The following is a 14,242-nucleotide window of genomic DNA, read 5'->3' as shown; positions in this document are numbered from 1 at the left end:
CATGTTCTTATTGCCATTTTGTTAATTGTTTTGGGTTTGTGTTTGTAGGTCTTTTTTTCACACTTTCTTCTTTTGTTTTCTTGTGATTTGATGACAATTTTTAGTGTTATGTTTGGATTTGTTTTTCTGTGTATATTAATTGTAGATTTTTGGTTTGTGGTTACCATGGAGTTTTTATATAGCAATCTGTATATATATATATATATATATATATATAATTATATATATATATAATTTTTTTAAGTTGCTGATCTCTAAATTTCAAAACAGGTTTTAAAACCCTGAATTTGTACTCTCATCCCCTCGTGATTACTGTTTTTGATATCATATTTTACATCTAATTTCTTTGTATATCCCTTGACTGCTTATTGTGGTTATAGATGATTTTATTACTTTTGTCTTTTAACCACCCTAATAGCTTAGCGTGTGGATGATTTCCTACCTTTACTGCATGTTTACCTTTACATGTGAGCTTATTTATTTTGTATTTTTCATGTTTCTAGTTGTGGCCTTTTCTTTTTTACCTAGAGAAGTTTCTTTAACATTTGTTGTAAAGCTGGTTTCGTGGTACTGAACTCTATTAGCTTTTATCTGTCTGTAAATCTTTTGATCTCTCTATCAAATCTGAACAAGAGCCTTGCTGGGTAGAGTATTCTTGGTTATAGGTTTTTCCTTTTCACCACTTTAAATATATTGTGACACTTCCTTCTGACCTGCAAAGTTTCTGCTGAAAAGTCAACTTTTAACCTTATGGGAGCTCTCTTGTATGTAACTTATTGCTTTTCCCTTGCTGCTTTTAAATATTTTCTCTTTATATTCAATTTTTGTCATTTTAATTACAATTTGTCTTGGTGTATTCCTCTTTGGGTTCATCCTGTATGGGACTCTCTGTGCTTCCCAGACTTGGGTGACTGTTTCCTTTCACTGCTTAGGGAAGTTTTCAGCTACTATACTTTCAAATATGTTCTCAGCTCCTTTCTCTCTCTCTCTTCTCCTTCTGGGACCCTTATAATGCAACTATTAGTGGGATTGATGTTGTCCCAGAATTCTCTTAAACTGTCTTCATTTCATTTCATTCTTTTTTCTTTTTTCTGTCAGCAGCAGTGATTTCTACTACTCTGTCTTCCAGTTCACTGATCTGTTTCTGTGTATCATTTAGTCCACTGATAATTACTTGTAGTGTATTTTTCATTTCAGTTATTCTATTCTTCATCTCTGTTTGGTTGTTCTTTACATTTTCTAACTCTTTGTTAAAAGCTTCTAAATTCACACTCTGTGCATCCGTTCTTCTCCTGAGTTCTTTCTTCATCTTTAGGATCATTATTCTGAATGCTTTCTTGGGGAGATTACCTATCTTCACTTCACTCAATTCTTCTTCTGGGGTTTTACCTTGTTCCTTTGTCTGAAACATGATCCTCTGCCACCTCATTTTGTCAGTTGCTATTTATATTTATGTATGTAGTAGGTTAGTTATGTTTCTTGACCTGGAGAAGTGACCTTCTCTGTAGAAGAAGTCCAATGCATCCCCTCTCATCACCCAAGCCATATGCTCTAGGGATTCCCCTAAGAGGAATGTGTGGATGATTCTGTTGTGGCGGGTCGACTATATGGGTGGTCTCGTAGGCTTGGTTGGTCCCTAGCCCAGTTGATTGCCACGCCCTGCCTTGTGTGGATGCTGCTGGCTGCTGGTTAGTGAGGACTGATCATGAGGCAACTAAGGCAGAACACCAGGGTCCCAGGGTTACCATTAGCTCACTGGTAGGTAGAGCTGGTGTCAGATTGCTGTGGGGGGGGGGTTCCTGACACAGTTGGGTCCTGAAGCTTGTGTTGGCCTGCTAGTAAGCAAGGGTGGGGACCAGCTGCCCCAGGGTAGGGTCTGGCCTCCTGTGGGTGGGCTAGGTCTGCAAGCTGTGGGATTGTTGTTTTCTTAGTTCTGGTGTCTGCCCACTGGTGAGTGAGGCTTGCCTAGAGGCTAGCATTGCCTGCTCCCTGGTGGGTGGAGCTAGATCTTGGCCCTCTGGTGGGCAAGGTCATGTGTAGAAGCATGTCTAGATGTGGCTGTGGGTTCAGGAAATTTTTAGGCAACCTGTCTGCTGATGAGTGGGGCTGTGTTCCCACTCAGTTGTTTGACCTGAAGTGTCTTAGCGCTACTGCCTATAGGCTGTTGGGTGGGGCCAGTTCTTGGCACTAATGAGCTAGAGGGAGGATCTCACAATGGCACCCACAAGCACCAGCTTCCATATGGTAGAACGAGCTCCCAAATATGGCTGTTGCCAGTGTCTATGTCCCCAGGGTGAGCAGCAGCCACTCCCTGCCTAACTGGGAGACTCTCCAAGGCCAGTGGTAGGGCTGGCTCAAGCTCCTATCAAATTACTGATTTTCTCCCTGGATCCCAGAGTGCATGAGAATTTGTGCATGTCCTTTAAAAGTGAAGTCTCTATTTCCCATAGTCCTTTGGGACTCCTGAAATTAAGCCCCACTGACCTTCAAAGCCAAATGCTCTGGGGGCTTGTCTTCTTGGTACAGGACCCATGGGCTGGAGAGCCCAACATGGGACACAGAACACTGACTCCTGTGGAGAACCTCTGCACTATAATTGTTCTTCAGTTTTTAGGTCACCCACCCAGGGTATGTGACTTGATTATATCACGAGTCCACCCCTCCTACCTGTCTTACTGTGGTTTCTTCATGTTTTTAGTTGTAGAAGATCTTTTCTTGTAGGTTTCAGTCTTTTTCATAGATTTTCTACAGATAGTTGTGATTCTGGTATGCTCGTGAGAGGAGGTGAGCTAAGGGTCTTTCTACTCCACCATCTTGGCTGATCTACCCCTGTTTTGTTTTGTTTTGTTTTGTTCTAAGCCAGCTTTGATGAACACCCTGATGGTCTGTTTCTCCCTTAGAGAGTTAAACCTATTTGGACTAGATTCAGATCAAATTAGATGACTTAGCCACACTGCAAATGTAGTTCCAAGAATGTCTATCCTGCATCACCTACCTCTCAGTGTCTTAAACATTAGCGGGTGTGTAACTACTGTGAAATTTCTAGGCTGAGACCTTTATATAGCATGACAGTTTATTGTATTGTTGTGACTAACCCGAGTGTTCTGATAGCCCTAATTGGTTTCCTGAAAGTAAGATAGCTGTTTTCTACACAAATAATGCTGTTGTGTAGAAGCCTATCATTTTCGTGGCACTGGGGACCAGAAGTTAAGCTTTCAGTAATTGTGTCCAAAAGATAGAAGAGCTCCGCAGCCAGGTTGTCGGGTTCAAACCCTGGCTCCACCATCTACCAGCAGAATGGCTTTAGCTTCACTGGATTTCAGTTGTCTTCCATGTAAATCAGGATATTCATATTACCAGTGGTTCAGTCTTAACAGGCTACCAATGAGTACACACAAAAACACACACACACAAAGCCTATTCCACACAAGCAACAAAAAAGTAAATAGATAAATTGAACTGCATCAAAATTAAAAACTTGTGCATCAAAGGACACTATCAAGAAAGTGAAATGATAAACCACAGAATGAGAGGAAATATTTGTAAATCATATATCTAATAAGGGTCTAATATCTATTATAAATAAAGAACTCCTACAGCTCAATAATGAAAAGATAACCCAATTAAAAGACAGGCCAAAGATCTGAGTAGACATTTTTTCAAAGAAGATAAACAAATGACCAACAAACTCATGAAAATATGCTCAACATCTGTAGTCATTATGGAAATACAAGTCAAACAATAAAGAGATAGCACTTCACATCTGCTAGGATGCCTATTTTTTTTTTATATCCCAGAAACTAACAAGTGTTAACAAGGATAGAGAGATATTGAAATTTTGTACATTATTAGTGGAATGTAAAATTGTGTAGCCACTATGGAAAATAGCTTGGTGTTTCCTCAATAAATTAAACATAGTATTACCATATGACCCAGCAAGTCCACTCTTGGGTTTATACCCAAAAGAATAGAAAATGGCTGTTTGAACAAAAACTTGTACACAAATGTTCATAGCAACACTATTTACAAAAGCCCCAAAGTGGAAACATCTCAAATGTCCATCAACCAATGAATGGATAAGCAAAAGTGGCATATCCATACAAAGGAATATTATTTGACCGTAAAAAGGAACATAATATTGACACATGCTGTAACATAGATGAACCCTGAAAACACTATAATAAATGAAAGAAACCAGTCACAAAAGGCCACACATGGTATTATTCCATTTATATGAAATGTCTAGAATAGGTAAATCCAGAGAGACAGAAAGCAAATTAGTAGTTACCAGGGCAGGGGGAGGATTGAATGGGGATTGATTGCTTCATGGATATGGGAGTCTCCTTTTAGGGTGATGGGAATGTTTTAGAATTTGGTAGTTGTGATGGTTGTACAATATTGTGAATGTACTAAATGTCACTAATGGTAAATTTTATGTTATGTGATTTTAACACAATTAAAAACAAAATATTAAAAATTTAAAAGCCTGTTCTCCCTAGCCAAAAACCAGAAGAGTGTGGCCTAACAATAGGAATCCTTTTAGGCAACACCCACCCTACTCCAGCCAAAGACAAAGAGGAGGTCTGTACCAATCCCACCTCTGTGGTTTCAGGTGGGCTGAGAGAAAGTTGATCCTCCATCCCCTTCCTATAGAAGCAGGCAGCAGGAGAGTTTTGGTGGGATCAAGTAAGCTGCTCATCTTCTATCACTTGCCCAGCAGGAGCAAGCAGTACTTTGATGCTGCCACAAGTACAGTCTAGAAAGCTGAGGCTTCACCCCTCACAGCATCAGTAAGACTGAACAAGGCAGTACAAGTCAGGGTAAATAAACACTTTACTTTCCCCTGACTCTTGGTATTGATGAGGCCCAGTAGGGAACTAAACTTGTGTTCCCACCCTGCAGCAACAAAGCAGTGTGAGCCGGCCTTCTAATTCTCCTTCCCTCAGATCAACTCCAGCAGGAGTTGTCCCTGCTCACAAAGAGTGCTTTGATTGGTACCACACTTCAGCTAAAAAATTATCAGCAAGGTTCAGTGGGGAACTACACATACACACCTACCTGATTCTTGTACTACACATGAACAGGAAGACTACCTGATTAAAAAAAAAAGAAGACGATGATGATGAAATAGAATCCAGAGTCTCATAATATAATATGTAAAATGTCCAAAATGCAATACAAAAAAATCACTTGTCATTCCAAGATCCAGGAAAATCACAACATAAATGAAAAAGACAAGCAACGTATATCAACACTGACATAACTCAGATATTGAAATTATCTGACAAGAATTTAAAGGCAGCCATTATAAAAATGCTTCAACAAGCAATTATAAATTCTCTTGAAACAAATTTTAAAAATAGAAAATATCATCCAAGAAGTAAAAGTTATGAAAAAGAACAAAAAGGTAATGATAGAATAGAAAAATACAACAACTAGAATGAAAAATACATGAGGGCTCAGTAGTAGAGTGGAGATCATAGATGATAGAATCAATAAACTTGAGGCCAGATTAAGAGGATTTACACAATCTGAGCAACAGAGAGAAAATGGACAGAAAAAAAAATTAGAACAGTTTCAAGGACCTGTGAGAAAATAAGAAAAGAGCTAACATTCATTTTCATTGTAGTCTTAAAAGGAAAGTAGCAAAAGACAGATGAAAAAATATTTGAAGAATTAATGGCTGAAAACTTACTAAACTTAAAGATACCAGCCTGTATATTCAAGGTGAGCAAATATTAAATAAGGTAAGCCTAAGGAAATCCACACTACGACACAACATATTTAAAATTCTGAAAACTGTAAATATAGCAAAAAATCTTGAAAATGACCAGAGAGAAAAGACACCTTACTTATAAGGAAACATAAATTTGAATTAAAGCAGATTTCTCATCAGGAACTATGTAGGCACATTTTTCAAGTACTGAAAGAACTGTCAACCATGAATTCCAAATCCAATGAAACTTTCCTTCAAGCAATGAAGGATAAAAGAAATTTAAGAAAATTTACTGTTATAAGACATTCTCTTAAATGATGGCTAAAGAAAGCTCTGTAAACAGAAAAGAAATGGTGAAAGAAAAATGTCTGGAATGTCAGAAAGGAAAGAACAACATTAACATGGGTAAAAATAGGAGTAAATGTAAAAGACTATCTTGCTTCTCATGAGTTTTTAAATCATATTTGATGATTGAATCAAAATTATAATATAATCTGATGTGGTGCTCAATGTATAGGAAGAAATACTGAAGATATATTTTTTAAATGGGGAAGGTAAAAAACATAAAGGAAATTAAGTTTTCTATACTTCACAATATATTCAAAAACACTATACATAAATCAAAAGAGAATACTAAACAATGTTGAAATAATCCACAGAAAGATATTAAAAGAGAAACAGAGGACTGAAAAATAAAAGAAACAAACAAACAGAAAACAAAATAAACTGTCAGACTTTAGTCATAATATTACCAGTAATTATCTTAAATGTAAATGGTCTAAATACACTAGTTAAAAGACAGAAATTGATGGAGTGGATAAAATTGTGATTCCAACAGTATGCTGACCACAAGAAACTCAATTCAAATACAACAGTTTAGGCAGATTGTAAAGTAAATGATAGAACTAGATGGACCATGAAAATGTTATTTTTTTTTAAAAGTAAGAGTGACTATTTGATATTAGCAGAGAAAAGAAAAATACTAAAGAGAAAGAGGGACATTACATAACAGTTAAAGGATTGATCTACCATGAAGCCATAATGACCCTAAATGTGCATGCATAAAACAACAGAACCCCAAAATATACATGAAGCAAGAACAATAGACCTTAAAAGAGAAAAGGAAAAAATCTGAAATTATAGTTGGGAACTTCAACAACATTTACTCAGCAATTGATATATTGTTAGACAGAAAATCAGCAAGAATACAGAAAAACTTAACAATAAAGCCAACCACCATAATCTAATTGAGATTTATAGACCACTCCACTCAACAACAGCAGAACACACATTCTTTTCAAGCACCTATAAAACATTAACAAAGATAGACAATATCCTGGGCCATAAAACAATCATCAGCAAATTTTTTAAAATTAATATCATACATGGGCTTCCCTGATGGCACAGTGGTTGAGAATCTTCCTGCCAATGCAGGGGACACGAGTTCGAGCCCTGGTCTGGGAAGATCCCACATGCTGCAGAGCAACTAGGCCCATGAACCACAACTACTGAGCCTGCACATCTGGAGCCTGTTCTCTGCAGCAAGAGAAACCGCGATAGTGAGAGGCACACGCACTGCAATGAAGAGTGGCCCCTGCTTGCTGCAACTAGAAAAAGCCCTCACACAGAAATGAAGGCCCAACACAGCCAAAAATTAATTAATTAATTAATTAATTTTTTAAAAATTAATTAATTAATTAATTAATTTTTAAAAATTTAATATCATACAGAGTGTGTTCTCTAACCAGAATGGAATCAAACTAGAAATCAATAAAAGAAAGACAACAGAAATATCTCTAAACACTTAAAAATGAAACAATACACTTCTAAATAATCCATGGGACAAAAAGAAAGTCTCAAAGGAAATTCAAAAATACATATAACTAAATAAAATAAAAACATATCATATTCAAATTTGTGGGATGCAGCTAAAATAGAGCTTACAGCAAAATTTATAGTACTGGAAGTATAGTGTCCATCAATGGATAAATGGGTAAAGAGGTAGAATATGTATATATACAATGGAAAATTATTCAGCCATGAGGGAGAAGGAAATCCTGCCATTTGTGACAACATGGGTGGAACTTGAGGGTGTGATACTAAGTGAGGTAAATCAGACAAAGAAAAATAAATACTGTATGATATCACATACATGTACAACCTAAAAAAGCCAAACTCATAAAAACAGAGAGTAAAATAATAGTTACCAGGGGATGGGGGTGGGGGACAAAACAGCTGTTGTTTAAGGGTACAAATATGCAATGAGTTAGTAAATAAACCCTGGAGATCTAACGCACAATGAGGTGAATATAGACAACAATGTTGTATTATATCATAAAACCTGCTAAGAGATTATACTTTAATTATTCAAATCACTAAAAAGAAATGATAATTATGTGATGTGACAGAGGTGCTAACTATCCCTACATTGGCAACCTTGCTATAATGTATAAATGTATCAAATTAATATGTTGTACACCTTAAATATATACAATGTTATATGTCAAATATATTTCAGTTAAAATAATCCCATTTACCATCGCACCAAAAAGAATAAAATACCTAGGAATAAACCTACCTAAGTTCATTTGTATCATTTTTTTTTAGATTCCACATATAAGCAATATTGTATGATATTTCTCTTTCTCTGACTTACGTCACTCAGTATGATGAACTTATTTACAAATCAGAAATGGACTCACAGACTTTGAGAATGAACTTATGGTTACCAAGGGGGAAGGGTGGTAGGGAGGGATAGTTAGGGAGTTTGGGATTGACATGTACACACTGCTGTGTTTAAAATGGATAACCAAAAATACCTACTGTATAGCACAGGGAATTCTGCTGAATATTATGTAACAACACAAATAGGAAAAGAATTTGAAAAAGAATAGATACATGTATATGTATAATTGAATCACTTTGCTGTACACATGAAACTAGCACAACATTGTTAATCACCTATACTTCAGTATAAAATTAAAAGTTTTTAAAAAAATAAAATGTATTTTAGTATATTAAAAAAAAAAACCTATGGAGGCAAAAGACCTGTACTCTGAGAATTACAAGATGCTGATGAAAGAAATCAAAGATGACACAAACAGATGGAAAGATATACCATGTTCTTAGATTGGAAGAATTAATATTATCAAAATTACTATACTACCCAAGGAAATGTACAGATTCATTGAAATCCCTATCAAATTACCAGTGGCTTACCCTTCCCCCTTCCCATATCCTCAAGTCCTTACTCTACTAGGTCTGTGTTTTATTCCCATCCTACCCCTAGTCCCTTCATGACATTTTTTTTTCTTAGATTCCATATATATGTGTTAGCATACGGTATTTGTTTTTCTCCTTCTGACTTACTTCACTCTGTATGACAGACTCCAGGTCCATCCACCTCACTACAAATAACTCAATTTCGTTTCTTTTTATGGCTGAGTAATATTCCATTGTATATATGTGCCACATCTCCTTTATCCATTCATCTGTTGATGGACACTTAGGTTGCTTCCATGTCCTGGCTATTGTAAATAGAGCTGCGGAGGAATCAGCCTCCCTGACTTCAGACTATACTACAAAGCTACAGTCATCAAAACAGTATAGTACAGGCACAAAAACAGAAATATAGATCAATGAAACAGGATAGACAGCCCAGAAATAAACCCGTGCACCTAAGGTCAATTAATCTATGACAAAGGAGGCAAAACTATACAATGGAGAAAAGACAATCTCTTCAATAAACGGTGCTGGGAAAACTGGACAGCAACATTTAAAAGAATGAAATTAGAACATTCTTTAACACCATACACAAAAATAAACTCAAAATGGATTAAAAACCTAAACGTAAGACCTCATACCATAAAACTCTTAGAGGGAAACATAGGCAGAACACTCTTTGACATAAATCACAGCAACATCTTTTTTGTTCTGTCTCCTAGAGTAATGGAAATAAAAGTAAAAATAAACAAATGGGACCTAATTAAACTTAAAATCTTTGCACAGCAAAGGAAACCATAAACAAAACAAAAAGACAACCCACAGAATGGGAGAAAATATTTGCAAATGATGCGACCAACAAGGGATTAATCTCCGAAATAAACAAACAGCTCATTCAGCTCAATATCAAAAAAACAAACAACCCAATCAAAATATGGGCAGAAGACCTAAAGAGATATTTCTCCAAAGAAGACTTACAGATGGCCAATAGACGCATGAAAAGATGCTCAGCATCACTAATTATTAGAGAAATGTAAATCAAAACTACAATGAGGTACCACCTCACACTGGTTAGAATGGCCATCATTAAAAAGTTTACATTGGGCTTCCCTGGTGGCGCAGTGGTTGAGAGTCCGCCTGCCGACGCAGGGGACACAGGTTCGTGCCCCAGTCCAGGAAGATCCCACATGCCGCGGAGCAGCTAGGACCGTGAGCCATGGCCGCTGAGCCTGCACGTCTGGAGCTTGTGCTCTGCAATGGAGAGGCCACAACAGTGAGAGGCCCACGTACCACAAAAAAAAAAAAAAAAGTTTACAAATAACAAATGCTAGAGAGGGTGTGGAGAGAAGGGAACCCTCTTACACTGTTGGCAGGAATATAAATTGGTACAGCCACTGTGGAGAACAGTATGGAAGTTCCTTAAGAACCTAAAAATAGAGTTACCATATGATCCAGCAATCCCAGTCCTGGGCATATATCTGGAGAAAACCATGGTTTGAAAGGATACATGCACCCCAATTTTCACTGCAGTGCTGTTTACAATAGCAAGACATGGAAGCAACCTAAATGTCCATTGACAGATGAATGTATAAAGAAGATGTGGTACATATATACAATAGAATATTACTCAGCCATTAGAAAGAATGTATAATGCCCTTTGCAGCAACATGGATGGACCTGGAGATTATCACACTAAGTGAAGTAAGTCAGACCAAGAAAGACAAATATCATATGATATTGCTTATATGTGGAATCTAAAAAAATTATACAAATGAACTTATTTACAAAACAGAAACAGACTCACAGTCTTAGAAAACAAACTTATGGTTTCCAAGGGGAAAGATGGGGAGGAGGGATAAACTGGGAGTTTGGGATTAACATATACACACTACTATATTTAAAATAGATAACCGGAATATAAATTGGTACAGCCACTGTGGAGAACAGTATGGAAGTTCCTTAAGAACCTAAAAATAGAGTTACCATATGATCCAGCAATCCCACTCCTGGGCATATATCTGGAGAAAACCATGGTTTGAAAGGATACATGCACCCCAATTTTCACTGCAGTGCTGTTTACAATAGCAAGACATGGAAGCAACCTAAATGTCCATTGACAGATGAATGTATAAAGAAGATGTGGTACATATATACAATAGAATATTACTCAGCCATTAGAAAGAATGTATAATGCCCTTTGCAGCAACATGGATGGACCTGGAGATTATCACACTAAGTGAAGTAAGTCAGACCAAGAAAGACAAATATCATATGATATTGCTTATATGTGGAATCTAAAAAAATTATACAAATGAACTTATTTACAAAACAGAAACAGACTCACAGTCTTAGAAAACAAACTTATGGTTTCCAAGGGGAAAGATGGGGAGGAGGGATAAACTGGGAGTTTGGGATTAACATATACACACTACTATATTTAAAATAGATAACCAACAAGGACCTACTGTATAGCACAGGGAATTCTGCTCAATATTCTGTAGCAACCTAAACAGGAAAAGACTATGAAAAAGAATATATATATATATGTGTGTGTGTGTGTGTATATACACACATATATATATACACATATATATACATACATATATATTATATGTAATAAAGACTTTTATAAGAAAAAAAATTTTTAATTAAAACCCAGTTAAAAAACAAAAACAACCAAAAATGCCTGTTAGGAAGCTGGTCCCAGGAAAACATTAAATCTGCTTAAACAATCAGGCTGAGGTTCCATCACTTGGGTCCACTAAGGAAACAATCATGGGAACTTGCCCCCAAATCTCTAATACCCCAGAAAATAGACCCCACAAACACACAGTGTGATGGCTGCAGTGCCAAGGCTGCATATGGTGTGAGCCCTGGGGAGGGAGTGGGTCTAGGCTGCTCTGAGCCTGAACCCTGATAGGAATGGGAGCTAAACACCTGAGGCTCACAGACCTCTAGGAGAATATTACAGAGCTCTGGTACCACATGACAGAACAATGTACATTTGTGAGCATGCATGTGCACACACATATACTGTCATGATAGCATCAGGTCCAGCCATGAACCGCCCTCACACTGAGGACCAGGAGCAGCTTCACAGGTGAGACAATGATGGGCAGAGAAGAGGCACTGGGAGAAGTACCCCTCCAGCTGGGAAGATGCTGAACAGCAAGGCTGCGAGAAGGCTCAGCAATGTGAGGTACCAGAGCCCAGGACATACAGGCAGTGCTGACGGTCCACTATAGAGTAGAATGGGCAGCGGAAGTGATGCTTCTTAGGGATTTGGGCCCCAGATCAGGAAGCCCAGGTCTGAGCTGTCCTGCACTGTGACCCTGCTATTGGCCCCAAATGAGAATGGTAACACAATGTTACAAAATCTATGGGACACAGCAAAAGCAGTTCTTATAGGAAAGTTTATGGCAATCCAGGAAATAAGAAAAATCTCAAATAAACAAGCTAAACTTACTCCTAAATGAACTACAGAAAGAAGAACAAACAAAACCAAAAGTTAATAGAAGGAAAGAAGTCATAAATATCAGAGCAGAAATAAATGAAATAGAGGCTTAAAAAATAGAAAAGATCAATGAAACTAAAAGCGTATTCTTTGAAAAGATAAACAAAATTGATAAACCTCTAGCCAGACTCATCAAGAAAAAAAGGGAGAGGGTCCAAATCAATAAAATCAGAAATGAAAAAGGAGAAGTTACAAATGACACCACAGAAATACAAAGGATCATAAGAGACTACTATGAACAACTATATGCCAATAAAATGGACAATCTAGAAGAAATGGACAAATTCTTAGAAATGTACAATCTCTCAAGACTGAATTAGGAAGAAATAGAAAATATGAATGGACAAGTTACCAGTAATGATATTGAATCAGTAATTTTAAAACTCCCAACAAATACAATTCCAGGACCAGATGGCTTCACAGGTGAATTCTAAACAAATATTTAGAGAAGAGTTAACACCTATCCTTCTGAAACTATCCCAAAAAACTGCAAAGGAAGGAACAATCCTAAATTCATTCCATGAGGCCATCATGACCCTGATACCTAAACCAGACAAAGATACCACAAAAAAAGAAAATTTCAGGCCAATGTCACTGATGAATATACATGCAAAAATCCTCAACAATACTAGCAAACTGACTCTAATAGTACATTAAAAGGATCATACACCATGATCTATTGGGATTTATCCCAGGGATGCAAGGATTTTTTCAATATGTGCAAATCAATCGATATGATACACCACATTAACAAATTGAAGACCATATGATCATTTCAATAGATGCAGAAAAAGCTTTTGATAAAATTCAACATCATTTTATGATAAAAACCCTCAACACAGTGGGTATGGAGGGAACATACCTAAACATAATAAAGGCCATATATGACAAACCCACAACTAACATCATACTCAATGGTGAAAAGCTGAAAGCTTTTTCTCTAAGATCAAGAATAAGACAAGGATACTTACTATAGCCACTTTTACTCAACATAGTAATATAAGTCCTAGCGATAGCAATGAGATAAGAAGTGTTAAAAGCCATCCAAATTGGAAAGGAACAAGTAAAACTGTCACTATTTGCAGATGACATGATTTTATATATAGAAACCTTAAGGACTCCATCAATAAACTGTTAGAACTAATTAATTCAGTAATGTTGGGGGATAAAAAACAAGCACACATGAATAGGTTGCACTTCTATACACTAATAATGACCTGTCAGAAAGAGAAATTAAGAAAAAAGAAAACTATCCCATTTACAATTGCATCAAAAAGAATTCAATACCTCAGAATAAATTTAACCAAGGAAGTGAAACACTTATACTCTGAAAACTATAAGACATTGATGAAAGAAACTGAAGACAAAACAAATGAAGGGAAAGATATACCATGCTCATGGATTGGAAGAATTATTGGAAATATCCGTATTACCCAAAGCCACCTACAGATTCAGTGCAATCCCTGTCAAAATAACAATGACATTTTTCTCAGAACTGGAACAAATAATCCTAAAATTTGTATGGAATCATATACGATCCCAAATGGCCAAAGCAATCTTAAGGAAAATGAACAAAACTGAAGGGATCATGTGCCCTGATTTCGAACTATACTACAAAGCTATAGTAATCACAACTGTATGATACTGGCACAAAAACAGACAATGGAATAGAATAGAGAGCACAGAAACAAATCCATGCTTATATGGTCAATTAATTTATGGCAAAGGAGCCAAAAATATAAAGCAGGGAAAAGAGAATCACTTCAATAAATGGTGTTGGGGAAACTGGA

The sequence above is a fragment of the Physeter macrocephalus genome, chromosome 9 (genome assembly GCF_002837175.3).
Source record: "Physeter macrocephalus isolate SW-GA chromosome 9, ASM283717v5, whole genome shotgun sequence".
NCBI classification, from domain to species: domain Eukaryota; kingdom Metazoa; phylum Chordata; class Mammalia; order Artiodactyla; family Physeteridae; genus Physeter; species Physeter macrocephalus.
Note: the sequence above shows the minus strand (reverse complement) of the source record.